Consider the following 13,577-nt stretch of genomic DNA (forward strand, 5'->3'; position numbering starts at 1 on the left):
TCTTTTTGTTGGTTTTTATGAAATATTAAAATTTAGTCATTAAAGGACTTGAAATATGATTCCAAAAAGTGATCGAAAAATGCTTTCTAGTTTTTCATCATCAAAAGAATTCATATTTGATTATTTCTTTTGTTCAATTATATGATAACTCATTATTTAGTCAGAAAGAGTAGGTAATCAAATTGTATTGATATGTAAGGAAATTCAAAATTGAATCACATAAATGCTGATTGGGTAGTGGATGAAGTTTATACAGACTTTTTATTTATTTATTTAATGACGAATAATTATTTACTTACTTTGAAGCCATTTATTCCCAAACTTACGGAAAAACTTGAGTATTACTTTTTTTTATACCACTATGAAATTTTATTGTTTTAAATAAAAAAACAAGAACTGAAACTATATTTCTTTTATCATAATAGTTTTTGTTAAAGAATTATAATGTCACGGATATTACCACCCCTAAGTTATCCCATCACTAAGGCGATGCTAAGGCCATGCCAAGCAGTATTTACGTTAATAATCAAATCAAGTATACACATATATAAGGCAGCCCAGAGAGATGTCACACACAGATGCATTTACTTATACGGCTATGTGCGCGCGAGAGACTGTTAACTACAAACATTCACATCAATAATTCAATCTTTATGTATCTACATAAACGAATAAATAATTGCGTCTACACATATGTACGTATACGAGCAGCGGAGCGGCAATGCACAAACACATGCATATATCTTATCTCAGTGGTCACAAGAGAGGGCAATAATTTGTGCACGTAGTTGTGGCTGGCGATTTTGTAGCCGAAACAACTAGTAACTTCTGGAAATCGAAGAGCCTAGAAGTATGCAGCGTAAACTATAAAGGCAGTGCAGGCGAGTAAGAAGTAATTCAGTTTGATTTGAGTTGATCAGCAATTACGACTAAGAAGATATCTAGCGAGCAATACCAGTATTATTTTGATTAGTGGAGTTTCATTTGAGCTATCAGTTTGGTTATTAAGCTATTCGTTGCACAGTTTGAGTGTTATTGTGAAGCATTTTAATAAAGGCCATTTTTCCATTATTCAATATTGGAGTTATTTATTCAACAGTTTAGCGATACGAACCTAGCAAAAGGGGCAAATAAGAGGATTTGCAGCAAATTCGTTACAATTGGTGTCAGAAGAGGAATTGTTGAATAAATTCCGGAGGACAACAAGGACATGGCAAAGTTAAGTGAATTGAAGATCCCGCAACTGAAGAAGGAGTTGGAGAGCCGTGGATTGAATACAAGCGGCGTTAAACTCGAACTTCAGGCACGGCTACGAGAAGCAATGGAAGCAGAAGGAATTGATGTGGAAGAGCATGTCTTTCATCTTGATGGCGAGGAGACAACAAAAATTGAAGAGAAGAACGAAACACCGCAGACGGTTACCAGTACAGATTTGAACATGATTTTAGCTGCAATATCTGCTCAAACATCGACAGTGTCATCTCAACTGGCAGAACAGCAGACATATATGGAATCGCAGGAGAACCGTATAACATCCAAGATGGAAGAACAGAAGACATATATGGCATCACAACTAGAATCGCAGGAGAACCGTATAACATCCAAGATGGAAGAACAGAAGACATATATGGCATCACAACTAGAATCGCAGGAGACACTTTTAACATCCAAGATGGAAGCACAAGAGGCACGTATAACAGAAATATCATCACAAATATCCACAAATATGTCATCACAGCTGGAAGAACAAAAGACATATATGGCAACCCAACTGAAAGAACAAGAGGCACGCATAACAGTACAACTAGAAGCACAAGAGGCGCGTATATCATCAAAACTCGAAGCGCGCATGGACGAAAAAATAATGCAGTTTGAAGAAAAATTCGAGGCAGAGGTGGATGCGTTGAGAGGTCGTATACAGGAATTGCAACTTAATCGGCCGGCTGCTTCAGCGAGTAATACAAAGGTAAAAACTCCATCTTTTGACGGTTCTGTTCCTTTTCAGGTCTTTAAGCTACAGTTTGAGAAGACCGCAGCAGTGAACCAATGGAATGCTGAAGATAAAGTTGCTGCACTGTTCGTGGCATTGAAGGGGCCAGCAGCCGAAATCCTACAGACGATTCCCGAAGGAGAGCGGAACAACTATGAAGCATTGATGGCCGCTGTCGAGAGACGTTACGGAAGCGAGCATAGGAAACAGATATTCCAAATTGAGTTGCAAAACCGTCACCAAAGAGCGAATGAGACTTTGCAGGAGTTTGCCTCGGATGTTGAAAGGTTGGCTCATCTCGCAAATGCGGACGCACCCGTGGAATACACCGAGAGGGTAAAAATCCAGAGTTTTATAAATGGCATACGGGACGTGGAAACGAAGCGAGCTACATACGCAAACGCAAAGCTTACATTTGCTGAAACGGTATCACATGCATTGACTCAGGAAACTGCCTCCCTATTAAGTAAACCAGCATATAAGGCTCATCGTGTAGAAGTAGAAAGGCCAGAATGGGTAGACACAATTTTGGAAGCACTGAAGGGATCACAACAGAAAAATGCCGGAGTTATTAAGTGTTTCAAGTGCGGCAACCCAGGTCATATTGCACGACATTGCAGCACCGGTCCGAATAGCTCCAACAATGTGGGTGGCCGTAAACGCAGAGCTGAAGGAGATGAGCAAATCTCCAAGTCCACTCAATCGTTAAACTAAAGCGAGTCAGCCGCAAGGGGCGACAGCTGGCTCCCTCAATTGAATGCCCCATAATCTCTATCTCACAAATTGGAAGAAGGTCAAACAATCTTACTGTCGGAGGACATGTGGATGGAAAGGAACGTTTACTGACTGTAGATACGGGTGCATCTCATTCCATCATTCGAGCGGATTTAGTCAACAAGAAGATAACACCATTGCATGGAGCAAGATTGCGTACAGCCACTGGAGAAGACAGCACGGTTCTAGGAGAAGTATCATGTGAAGTCGCAATTGGGAACGTCACGGTAGTACACAATTTTATAGTGGCAGAGATTGTTGATGAAATCATAATTGGAGTGGACTTCTTAATCGACCAGGGCATCAAGATCGACATGCAAAGCAAGACGATGCGATATAAGAACATGGATGTACCACTTAATTTCGGCTACGAGAGAGGCTACAGCAGTAAACGAGTGCTGGTGGAAGAGAGTCAGCGAATACCACCAAAATCCGAAGCAGTCATCTGGGCAAAGGTTGATGGAGATTGTGGGACAAACAAATTGTGGGTTGTCGAAGCAGCAAACAGATCAACACTGAACATACTTGTAGGAAAAACCCTGGCTATGACAAAACAAGATGGACGTGTTCCGGTAAGAGTACTCAATGAGTTCAATTCACCACTCAAACTGACTAAAGGAGCTATTTTGGGAAAATGCCAAGAGGCTGAAGTAATTATTAACTGTGAACAGCTCCAGGAACACGTTTCAGCCAGTAATACTAATCTTTCAAATGACATCACGGCATGGACGCAGGGGCTAGAGGAAGCATATCAGAGTAAGGCAAAACAACTGCTCCTAAAGTACGCGAACATATTTGACCAGGATGGTTCTAAACCAGGCCGCACCAACGTTGTGAAACATCAAATTGACAATGGAGATGCGAGGCCGATCCGTCAAGCTCCACGTAGTGTTCCACTGGCGAAGCGGCAAGTTGTGAGTCAAATTATACAAGAAATGAGCGACAGCGGCGTCATCGAACCATCAGCTAGTCCCTGGAGCTCACCGGTAGTACTTGTAAAGAAGAAGGATGGAAAAATGAGGTTTTGCGTGGACTACCGGAAGTTGAATGACGTTACGAAAAAGGATAGCTACCCATTGCCAAGAATTGACGACACTCTGGACTCGCTCTCTGGTACGAAATGGTTTTCCACACTGGACTTGAAAAGCGGCTACTGGCAAGTGGAGGTAAAGGAAGAAGACAAAGAGAAAACAGCCTTCAGCGTCGGAGATGGTCTTTGGCAATTTACAGTAATGCCCTTTGGACTATGTAATGCACCAGCTACTTTTGATAGACTCATGGACCAGGTACTGAAAGGACTACATTGGAAAACATGCTTGGTGTACCTGGACGACATCATCGTATTGGGCAAGAACTTTGATGAACATCTTAAGAACTTGGAGGAAGTTTTCCAGAGAATAGCTGGCGCTGGTCTGAAGTTAAGTCCCAAAAAGTGTGCGCTGTTTAAAAAGGAAGTCAATTATTTGGGTCACAAGGTAACGACAGAGGGCATCTGCACTGCGAACGAAAAAATAGAGGCTGTAAAGGATTGGCCAAGACCACAGAACCTACATGAATTGAGAAGTTTTCTTGGGCTGTGCACATATTACCGCCGATTTGTACCAAATTTTTCCAGCGTAGCCCATAGCCTCCATGAGCTTACAAGAAAAAACAAAGCTTTTGAATGGAAGAAGGAGCAAGAAGTGGCTTTCCAAACATTGAAGGAGCGTTTGTGCACTGCCCCAATGTTAGCATATCCGATTCCAGGAGCAACATTTATTCTAGATACAGATGCGAGTGGATATGCTATAGGAGGCGTTTTATCACAACTGGTCGATGGACAGGAGAAGGTAGTTGCATATTACAGCCGTTCGATTGGAAAACCAGAGAGGAACTACTGCGTTACGCGGAGAGAGCTGTTGGCATTGGTAGAGTGCGTCAAACATTTTCACAAATACCTCTACGGCCAGCGATTCCGTGTCAGGACAGATCACGCAGCGTTGAAATGGCTTCTGCAGTTCCGTAATCCGGAAGGACAATTGGCACGGTGGATCGAGCGACTACAAAGCTACGACTTTTCCATTGAGCATCGAAAAGGTAGTACCCATGGAAATGCTGATGCAATGTCACGAAGACCATGTAGTTTGGAATGCAAGCACTGTTCAAAAGCCGAGGCTAAAGAAGACATTATAGATGTCCGGCTAATGAATATAACATGTACAGATGAATGGGACAAGGAACAGCTAAGGAAGTGCCAGCTAGAAGATGCAGATCTGTCACGTGTTATGCAAGGGCTCGAACGAAATGAAAGACCAAACAGAGAAGAGATGTCAGCAGAGAGTCCTATTGCGAAGTCATATTGGGCACAGTGGAACAGTTTAGAATTGATATCCGGTTGCCTTCATCGAGTATGGGAGAGTGAGGATGGTAAATACAAGAATAAACTGATAGTTGTTCCCAGAAAGAGGATTCCTGACGTGCTCAGCGAGCTGCATAATGGTCCAAGCGGAGGTCATCTTGGAATCACGAAGACGCTCGAGAAGATTAAACAGAGATTCTATTGGGTTGGTTGCCGTCAGTCGGTCACTGAGTGGATTGCGAACTGCGAGGTTTGCAGCAGAGCGAAAGGGCCCAGAACACGAAGTCATGGCCAGATGAAGCAATATAACTCAGGTGCGCCATTTGAAAGGATCGCCATGGATGTCGCAGGTCCATTTCCTACTAGCAACCGCGGCAACAAATACGTACTGGTGGTTATGGATTATTTCAGTAAATGGCCAGAGGTATACCCAATCCCAAACCAAGAAGCAGAAACAGTAGCAGAAGTGGTTAAAAACGAATGGGTTGCAAGGTATGGTGTACCAATGGAGTTACATTCTGACCAAGGCAGGAATTTTGAATCAGCTGTGTTCCAAGAAATGTGCAAGAAGCTGGGCATTCGGAAAACACGGACAACTGCATTGCATCCTCAGTCCGATGGTATGGTGGAACGTTTCAATAGAACATTGGAGGAGCATTTAAGGAAAGTAGTCGACAAGTACCATAAGGACTGGGATACACACATATCATTATTCTTGATGGCCTACCGATCGGCAGTACATGACACAACGGGCCAAACTCCCGCAAAGGTAATTTTTGGCAATGACCTTCGACTGCCAGCTGATTTGAAGTATGGGATAGATGCCGATGCGGAGAGGAATGTCAAGAAATCCACTGATGTCTTAGAAGAAGAGCTGAGAGAGATACACGATCTGGTAAGGCAACGAGCAAAGATTATGAGTGACAAGATGAAAGCGAGGTACGATAAAGCAATTAATTCGGAAGGGTTTCAGGAAGGAGATTTGGTGCTGCTATACAACCCACAACGTAAAAAAGGTTTGTCCCCGAAATTGCAGTGTAATTGGGAAGGCCCATACAAAGTTGTAAAACGGATCAACGATGTAGTGTACCGCATACAAACCATCGGTAAACCACGAACCAAAATGAAAGTGGTCCATTTAGAAAGGCTGGCAACGTTTAGATCGAGAGATTTGTCTGATCGGGACGATCAGACTTAGGTGGAGGGCAGTGTCACGGATATTACCACCCCTAAGTTATCCCATCACTAAGGCGATGCTAAGGCCATGCCAAGCAGTATTTACGTTAATAATCAAATCAAGTATACACATATATAAGGCAGCCCAGAGAGATGTCACACACAGATGCATTTACTTATACGGCTATGTGCGCGCGAGAGACTGTTAACTACAAACATTCACATCAATAATTCAATCTTTATGTATCTACATAAACGAATAAATAATTGCGTCTACACATATGTACGTATACGAGCAGCGGAGCGGCAATGCACAAACACATGCATATATCTTATCTCAGTGGTCACAAGAGAGGGCAATAATTTGTGCACGTAGTTGTGGCTGGCGATTTTGTAGCCGAAACAACTAGTAACTTCTGGAAATCGAAGAGCCTAGAAGTATGCAGCGTAAACTATAAAAGCAGTGCAGGCGAGTAAGAAGTAATTCAGTTTGATTTGAGTTGATCAGCAATTACGACTAAGAAGATATCTAGCGAGCAATACCAGTATTATTTTGATTAGTGGAGTTTCATTTGAGCTATCAGTTTGGTTATTAAGCTATTCGTTGCACAGTTTGAGTGTTATTGTGAAGCATTTTAATAAAGGCCATTTTTCCATTATTCAATATTGGAGTTATTTATTCAACAGTTTAGCGATACGAACCTAGCAAAAGGGGCAAATAAGAGGATTTGCAGCAAATTCGTTACAATAATAATATACAAACATCCTATCTCTATTTACTTACTCGTTTTAATTTTAACAAAAGATCTTATGTCCACTTGTACATTTTAAAACGCTAGTCTCTCTTTTGCAATAAAATCTTAAGTCTAATTAAGGCGTCCTTTTTCTTTTGATTTCGTTTTACAAAACACCTTAACTGTAAAGCAGTAAAAAAATAACATTTCTAAAGGATATTTTTTTTAAAAATAGTTGATTTTGTCTTTAAAAATAGTGAAACTTCTTCGTGGGTTAAAAATATTTTTTAAAACTCTAACAGAATAAATTTTAAACAAAATCGTTAATATCTCCAAACATGATTTTTAGACTTAAGATGTTATGATAAAACGACACAGATTTTAAGAGGGTTCATTAGCTATCTAATAAATATAAAACAAATACTTGTTATTAAATATTTTTATTTATATTGTAACGAATTTGCTTGCAAATCCTCTTATTTGCAATCCTCTGCTAAGTTCGAATCACTAAACTGTTGAATAAATAACTCCAATTTGTAATAATGCAAAATGGCCTTTATTAAAGTACTTCACAATACACTCAAACTGTGCAACGAATAGCTTGATTAATAACCACACTGACTGATAGCTCAATGAAACTCTACTATTGCTAGATATCGTCTTAATCGCAACTGCTTGACAACTCAAATCAAACTGAATTCCTTCTTACTCGCCTGCATCGCTTTTATAGTTTACGCTGCATACTTCTAGGCTCTTCGATTTCCAGAAGTTACTAGTTGTTTCGGCTACAAAATCGCCAGCCACAACTACGTGCACAAATTATTGCTCTCTCTTGTGACAACTCAGATAAGGTATATGCATGTGTTTGTAGTTTACAGTCTCCCGCACACACATAAGCGTATAAGTAAATTCATCGGTGTGTGACATCTCATCTCTCGCTGCCTTGTATGTAAATGTTGCTCGTCGGAATATGTACATATGTGTAGACGCAATTATTGATTCGTTTATGTAGATACATAATGATTGAATTATTGATGTGCATTCACGTCACTGTTTAGATCGGCTTAGAGCTGGCAGCACTCCTTAGTTTTGCTAATATTCGTAACACTGCCCTCCACCTAAGTCTGATCGTCCCGATCAGACAAATCTCTCGATCTAAACGCTGCTAATCCCTCCAAATGAACCACTTTCATTTTGGTTCGTGGTTTGGTAGTGGTTTGTATGCGGTACACTACATCGTTGATCCGTTTTACAACTTTGTATGGGCCTTCCCAGTTACACTGCAATTTCGGGGACAAACCTTTTTTTCGTTGTGGGTTGTATAGCAGCACCAAATCTCCTTCCTGAAACCCTTCCGAATTAATTGCTTTATCGTACCTCGCTTTCATCTTGTCACTCATAATCTTTGCTCGTTGCCTTACCAGATCGTGTATCTCTCTCAGCTCTTCTTCTAAGACATCAGTGGATTTCTTGACATTCCTCTCCGCATCGGCATCTATCCCATACTTCAAATCAGCTGGCAGTCGAAGGTCATTGCCAAAAATTACCTTTGCAGGAGTTTGGCCCGTTGTGTCATGTACTGCCGATCGGTAGGCCATCAAGAATAATGATATGTGTGTATCCCAGTCCTTATGGTACTTGTCGACTACTTTCCTTAAATGCTCCTCCAATGTTCTATTGAAACGTTCCACCATACCATCGGACTGAGGATGCAATGCAGTTGTCCGTGTTTTCCGAATGCCCAGCTTCTTGCACATTTCTTGGAACACAGCTGATTCAAAATTCCTGCCTTGGTCAGAATGTAACTCCATTGGTACACCATACCTTGCAACCCATTCGTTTTTAACCACTTCTGCTACTGTTTCTGCTTCTTGGTTTGGGATTGGGTATACCTCTGGCCATTTACTGAAATAATCCATAACCACCAGTACGTATTTGTTGCCGCGGTTGCTAGTAGGAAATGGACCTGCGACATCCATGGCGATCCTTTCAAATGGCGCACCTGAGTTATATTGCTTCATCTGGCCATGACTTCGTGTTCTGGGCCCTTTCGCTCTGCTGCAAACCTCGCAGTTCGCAATCCACTCAGTGACCGACTGACGGCAACCAACCCAATAGAATCTCTGTTTAATCTTCTCGAGCGTCTTCGTGATTCCAAGATGACCTCCGCTTGGACCATTATGCAGCTCGCTGAGCACGTCAGGAATCCTCTTTCTGGGAACAACTATCAGTTTATTCTTGTATTTACCATCCTCACTCTCCCATACTCGATGAAGGCAACCGGATATCAATTCTAAACTGTTCCACTGTGCCCAATATGACTTCGCAATAGGACTCTCTGCTGACATCTCTTCTCTGTTTGGTCTTTCATTTCGTTCGAGCCCCTGCATAACACGTGACAGATCTGCATCTTCTAGCTGGCACTTCCTTAGCTGTTCCTTGTCCCATTCATCTGTACATGTTATATTCATTAGCCGGACATCTATAATGTCTTCTTTAGCCTCGGCTTTTGAACAGTGCTTGCATTCCAAACTACATGGTCTTCGTGACATTGCATCAGCATTTCCATGGGTACTACCTTTTCGATGCTCAATGGAAAAGTCGTAGCTTTGTAGTCGCTCGATCCACCGTGCCAATTGTCCTTCCGGATTACGGAACTGCAGAAGCCATTTCAACGCTGCGTGATCTGTCCTGACACGGAATCGCTGGCCGTAGAGGTATTTGTGAAAATGTTTAATGCAGTCTACCAATGCCAACAGCTCTCTTCGCGTAACACAGTAGTTCCTCTCTGGTTTTCCAATCGAACGGCTGTAATATGCAACTACCTTCTCCTGTCCATTGACCAATTGTGATAAAACGCCTCCTATAGCATATCCACTCGCATCTGTATCCAGAATAAATGTTGCTCCTGGAATCGGATATGCTAACATTGGGGCAGTGCACAAACGCTCCTTCAATGTTTGGAAAGCCACTTCTTGCTCCTTCTTCCATTCAAAAGCTTTGTTTTTTCTTGTAAGCTCATGGAGGCTATGGGCTACGCTGGAAAAATTTGGTACAAATCGGCGGTAATATGTGCACAGCCCAAGAAAACTTCTCAATTCATGTAGGTTCTGTGGTCTTGGCCAATCCTTTACAGCCTCTATTTTTTCGTTCGCAGTGCAGATGCCCTCTGTCGTTACCTTGTGACCCAAATAATTGACTTCCTTTTTAAACAGCGCACACTTTTTGGGACTTAACTTCAGACCAGCGCCAGCTATTCTCTGGAAAACTTCCTCCAAGTTCTTAAGATGTTCATCAAAGTTCTTGCCCAATACGATGATGTCGTCCAGGTACACCAAGCATGTTTTCCAATGTAGTCCTTTCAGTACCTGGTCCATGAGTCTCTCAAAAGTAGCTGGTGCATTACAAAGTCCAAAAGGCATCACTGTAAATTGCCAAAGACCATCACCGACACTGAAGGCTGTTTTCTCTTTATCTTCCTCCTTCACCTCCACTTGCCAGTAGCCGCTTTTCAAGTCCAGCGTGGAAAACCATTTCGTACCAGATAGCGAGTCCAGAGTGTCGTCAATTCTTGGCAATGGGTAGCTATCCTTTTTCGTTACGTCATTCAACTTCCGGTAGTCCACGCAAAACCTCATTTTTCCATCCTTCTTTTTTACAAGTACTACCGGTGAGCTCCATGGACTAGCTGATGGTTCGATGACGCCGCTGTCGCTCATTTCTTGAATGATTTGACTCACAACTTCCCGCTTCGCCAGTGGAACACTACGTGGAGCTTGACGGATCGGCCTCGCATCTCCAGTGTCAATTTGATGTTTCACAACGTTGGTGCGGCCTGGTTTAGAATCATCCTGGTCAAATATGTTCGCGTACTTTAGGAGCAGTTGTTTTGCCTGACTCTGATATGCTTCCTCTAGCCCCTGCATCCATGCCGTGATGTCATTTGAAAGATCAGTATTACTAGCCGAAACGTGTTCCTGGAGTTGTTCACAGTTAATAACTACTTCAGCCTCTTGGCATCTTCCCAAAATAGCTCCTTTAGTCAGTTTGAGTGGTGACTTGAACTCATTGAGTACTCTTACCGGAATACGTCCATCTTGTTTTGTCATAGCCAGGGTTTTTCCTACAAGTATGTTTAGTGCTGATTTGTTTGCTGCTTCGACAACCCACAATTTGTTTGTCCCACAATCTCCATCAACCTTTGCCCAGATGACTGCTTCGGATTTTGGTGGTATTTGCTGACTCTCTTCCACCAGCACTCGTTTACTGCTGTAGCCTCTCTCGTAGCCGAAATTAAGTGGTACATCCATGTTTTTATATCGCATCGTCTTGCTTTGCATGTCGATCTTGATGCCCTGGTCGATTAAGAAGTCCACTCCAATTATGATTTCATCAACAATTTCTGCCACTATAAAATTGTGTACTACCGTGACGTTCCCAATTGCGACTTCACATTCTACTTCTCCAATTACCTGGGTGTCCTCTCCCGTGGCTGTACGTAATCTTGCTCCAAGCAGTGGTCTTATCTTTTTGTTGACTAAGTCCGCTCGAATGATGGAATGAGATGCACCCGTATCTACAGTCAGTAACCGTTCCTTTCCGTCCACATGTCCTCCAACAGTAAGATTGCTCGATCTTCTTCCAATCTGCGAGATAGAGATTATGGGGCATTCAATTGCGGGAGCCAGCTGTCGCCCCTTGCTGCTGACTCGCTTTAGTTTAACGATTGATTTGTCTTGGAGATTTGCTCATCTCCTTCTGCTCTGCGTTTACGACCACCCACATTGTTGGAACTGTTAGGGTTGGTGTTGCAATAACGCGCAATATGCCCTGGCTTTCCACACTTAAAGCATTTGACTGCATCATTATTCTTCTGCTGCGTACCCTTCAATGCTTCCAAAATTGCGTCTACCCAGTCTGGCTTTTCCACTTCCACGCGATGAGCTTTGTACGCTGGCTTACTCAAAAGTGAGGCTGTTTCCTGAGTCAGTGCATGCGATACCGTTTCAGCAAACGTTAGTTTTGGATTCGCATATGTAGCCCGCTTCGTTTCCACATCTCGTATGCCATTTATGAAGCTCTGGATTTTTACCCTTTCAGTGTATTCCACGGGTGCGTCTGCATTTGCAAGATGAGCCAATCTTTCAATATCTGAAGCAAACTCCTGCAATGTCTCATTTGCTTTTTGGTAGCGGTTTTGCAACTCAATTTGGAATATCTGTTTCCTATGCTCGCCTCCGTAACGTCTCTCTAAAGCGCTCATCAATGTTTCGTAGTGGTTCCGCTCGTACTCTGGGATGGTCTGTAAGATTTCCGCGGCAGGCCCTTTCAGTGCCACGAACAGAGCTGCAACTTTATCTTCAGCATTCCATTGGTTCACTGCTGTGGTCTTCTCAAACTGTAGCTTAAAGACCTGAAAAGGAACAGAACCGTCAAAGGATGGTGTCTTTACCTTTGGATTACTCGCTGAAACAGCTGGGCGGTTTAGTTGTAACTGATCCATACGACCTTTTAACGCTTCTATTTCGGCATCAATTTTGTCCTCGAGTTGTAAAATTTTTGCATCCTGTTCTTCCAGTTTCACAAAGAGCTGTGATGATACCTGTTCCGAAATTTGTGCCGACATTTCAGATATACGTGCCTCTTGCGCTTCCAGTTGAGATGCCAAATGTGTCTTCTGTTCTTCCAATTGTGATGTTATACGGGTTTCCTGCGATTCCAGTTGGGATACCATATACGTCTTCTGTTCTTCTAGTTGAGATGACATATACTTTTTCTGTTCTTCTAGTTGAGATGCCAGTTGAGATGTTATATCTGTCTTTTGCGATTCCAGTTGAGAAGCCACTGTCGATGTTTGAGCAGATATTGCAGCCAAAATCATGTTCAAATCTGTGCTGGTAACCGTCTGCGATGTTTCGTTTTTCTCTTCAATTTTTGTTGTCTCCTCCCCATCAAGGTGAAAGACATACTCTTCCACATCAATTCCTTCTGCTTCCATTGCCTCTCGTAGCCGTGCCTGAAGTTCAAGTTTAACGCCGCTTGTATTCAATCCACGGGTTTCCAACTCCTTCTTTAGTTGCTGGATCTTCAATTCACCGAACTTTGCCATGTCCTTGTTGTCCTTTGGAATTTATTCAACAATTCCTCTTCTGACACCAATTGTAACGAATTTGCTTGCAAATCCTCTTATTTGCAATCCTCTGCTAAGTTCGAATCACTAAACTGTTGAATAAATAACTCCAATTTGTAATAATGCAAAATGGCCTTTATTAAAGTACTTCACAATACACTCAAACTGTGCAACGAATAGCTTGCTTAATAACCACACTGACTGATAGCTCAATGAAACTCTACTATTGCTAGATATCGTCTTAATCGCAACTGCTTGACAACTCAAATCAAACTGAATTCCTTCTTACTCGCCTGCATCGCTTTTATAGTTTACGCTGCATACTTCTAGGCTCTTCGATTTCCAGAAGTTACTAGTTGTTTCGGCTACAAAATCGCCAGCCACAACTACGTGCACAAATTATTGCTCTCTCTTGTGACAACTCAGATAAGGTAT

At 42.2% G+C, this 13,577-nt stretch overlaps 1 protein-coding gene across 2 annotated transcripts in view; it reads left to right on the forward strand.

Annotated features, from left to right (window-relative positions):
* Nucleotides 1–13,577, forward strand: part of ari-2 (E3 ubiquitin-protein ligase ari-2) — a 186,410-nt gene that overhangs the window by 113,237 nt on the left and 59,596 nt on the right. The gene's annotated exons all lie outside the window — the stretch shown is intronic.

This window comes from Eurosta solidaginis, chromosome 3 (genome assembly GCF_040869045.1).
Source record: "Eurosta solidaginis isolate ZX-2024a chromosome 3, ASM4086904v1, whole genome shotgun sequence".
NCBI classification, from domain to species: Eukaryota; Metazoa; Arthropoda; class Insecta; order Diptera; family Tephritidae; genus Eurosta; species Eurosta solidaginis.